Source organism: Nematolebias whitei, chromosome 18 (assembly GCF_014905685.2).
Source record: "Nematolebias whitei isolate Nwh7 chromosome 18, NemWhi1, whole genome shotgun sequence".
Taxonomy (NCBI): domain Eukaryota; kingdom Metazoa; phylum Chordata; class Actinopteri; order Cyprinodontiformes; family Rivulidae; genus Nematolebias; species Nematolebias whitei.
The window spans coordinates 40744511-40747508 of record NC_056515.1 but is presented as its reverse complement, the minus strand read 5'-3'; the positions used below and the strand labels follow the sequence as shown (position 1 = coordinate 40747508).

Genomic DNA, 2998 nt, shown 5'->3' with positions numbered 1-2998 from the left:
GACAGGTCTCCAGTCCATCACAGGGACACCTGGACAGGTCTCCAGTCTATCACAGGGACACATAGTGGAAAATGAGACAAACAACCATTCACACTCTCTCTCACCTAGGGACAATTTAGAGTCACCAATCAGTCTAACATGCATGTTTTTGGTCTGTGGGAGGAAACTGGAGTACCTGGAGAAAACCACGCAGCACGGAGGGAACATGCAAACTCCACCCAGAAAGGCCCCTGGACCGGGGTTTGAACCAGGGACCTTCTCGCTGAGAGATGGCAGCTCTACAAACACCAAGCTGTAAAATCTTAAAATCAATCTAAAAAGGCTACAAAGCCAACAGAGAGAAGGCAGGACCAGAGTTACGTTCTCATGGTTGATAGACGCTGTTAAAAGATGAGCTGATGTGTTCTGGATGATTTATATGATTTATTTAAAACATCATACAAAGTATCGGTAGTTGTGTGACAATAGTCTAACTGTGAGGCAACACAAGCACAAATCACTATTTCATGCTCTTTGGTAGGGAGATAACATTACCTTGAAGATGAAAAAATACTTTAAAAATATTTCTCTATTCTTATACACAGTGTAACTCCAACCCACTTGAATATCTTGCACCAAAAACATTGTTTATCAGTTTCAGTCTTTCTCCCTCCTTAGATGCATTAATCTGTCCTCCAGCTCTAATGTTAAAAATCTTGGTGTTATTTTTGATCAGGACATGTCTTTTATCCCCCACATTAAAAACGTTACTAGAACCTCCTTCTTCCACCTGCGTAATATCACTAACATTAGAAACATCTGATCTAAAGATGATGCAGAAAAACTGGTCCATGCATTTGTCACGTCTAGACTGGACTATTGCAATGGTTTATTATCTGGGTGTCCAAATACTTCTTTAAAACGTCTTCAGTTGATCCAAAATGCTGCTGCCAGAGTCTGAACTGGAGTTACTGGGAGAGATCATATCTCTCCAGTTTTAGCTTCTCTCCATTGGCTCCCTGTCAAATCCAGAATAGAATTCAAAATCTTACTTCTAACCTACAAAGCTCTCAACAACCTAGCTCCATCTTATATTACAAATCTTATTGTTCCATATTTTACTAACAGAGCACTTTGTTCTCAGACTGCAGGTTACTTGTGGTTCCTAGAGTTTCCAAAATCAGAATGGGAGGAAGATCTTCCAGTTCTCAGGCTCCTCTCTTGTGGAACCAACTTCCAGTTTCTGTCCATGAGGCTGACACATTGTCCAGTTTGAAGACTGGGATTAAGACTTTCCTTTATTATAAATCCTATAGTTAGGGTCAGCTTGTTATGTTGCTATAGACTTAGACTACTAGAGGACAAATTGACCTCATGTCCTTAAATGAATTGTTAAAATTGAATAATTTTCATTTGATACTATTTCTATCTCAACATGTGATTCTGGACCTGCCATTGTGTATCTGTTCCTACCAAACCCAGCTGGTCGAAGCAGATGGTCCTCTTGTCCTGATCCTGGTTCTGCTAAAGGTTTCTTCCTCATGAGGGAGTTTTTCTTTCCACTGTCGCCTTCATGCTTGTTCAAGATGAGAGTTCAGTGATGGAGTTAAACTCAAAGCTGCTCCTCAGATAAATAATGTTCAGTTATTATTTTATACATGAATGTTTCTGTTCAATTATTATTTTATAGATGAATGTTTCTGATAAACTGAATTGAATATATTTACGTATGTAAATTGATCACCACAATTATTTGAGAAAACAATGCATTCTAGTTGTTATACTGCTTAAAATGATAGTTTCCTCAAATATGTGGGGTGGCCGAAGCTTAATCTATGATGGCCAAGGCTACCATTGTCCACCCGCTGGCTCCGCCACTGAATACCATTCACCAAAAACATCAAGGTTGACTTGCATTCACTGTTCAAATCCCTCAGTGCCGGGAGACACTGGCGTACCACTTGTTTCAACAGCGATGCCTACCGTTTGAAAAGCAAATTGCAGAGAACTGCACATCTGAAGCAACAAAATAAGAATGCCAACTCTGCTCTTTTGACCTGGCTGTTCACACAGAGCCTGAAAGCAGGCATCATAAACCCTCACCGTATCCCTTCTACTGTCCTTGGGTCAAAATAACCCCTGAAACCTCAGCATTAGGTCATACTCAAGGGCAGCAGGCATTAAGAGCATTAACTGAGATGAGGCTAACTTACAATATTGATGTTGTTTGTTTATGCTCATCATTGTTTGTTACACTTTACATAGCATGTTGTCATACTATTAACAAAAAGCCTGTGATTAAAATCTGTAGGTATGCCTTACAACAAATGCAACTCACTTTATCACATGGAGAATATTCTGCTACAACAAACATAAATAAATGTGCTATTTTCATCTGTTTGAGTTATACATGCTAAAAGTACATGGAATTATGTTTTAATATCTGAAAATTGATGTTCATTTATTCATAATTATTTCAGAATGGAAGCCATGATATCTCAGGAAAGTCAGAATTAAGAGATTCTTCAAAAGGCAGCTGGTTTTGATATCTTGTTGGAATTTGTAGAAAATACAATTGTTGAAAAATCCTAAAAAACACAACAAATAACTAATAATTATATTTTTTAAACTTATTCCTTTACAGATAAATCTATTGAGTTGAAAATAAGACTATGCGTTTGTGTAAACAGTTTTTAACATCTCCATGAAACAAAAAATGTGAAAGTTACAGGAAGTTTAACAGTCAAAAACATTTTGTATTTTTATGGGATTGCAGCTGCAAGAAAATGAAGAATGAGACCAGCCTTACGCTTTAAGGCCATTACCGTCTTTTCACAGGACTCACTAAACAATATATTTTGATCAACTCATGCACGCATGCATATTGTTTAGATAGACCTTTGTTTTTAGAAAACCCACAGGCAGATGATGTGTATATGTTCCTATGCAGATGATGAGTATATGTTCCTATACAGATGATGAGTATATGTTCCTATGCAGATGATGAGTATATGTTCCT

At 37.7% G+C, this 2998-nt stretch overlaps 1 protein-coding gene across 1 annotated transcript in view; it reads right to left on the bottom strand.

Moving 5' to 3' along the window:
* The window catches only part of clip1b (CAP-GLY domain containing linker protein 1b), a 45517-nt gene that overhangs the window by 32456 nt on the left and 10063 nt on the right, over window positions 1–2998 (bottom strand). The gene's annotated exons all lie outside the window — the stretch shown is intronic.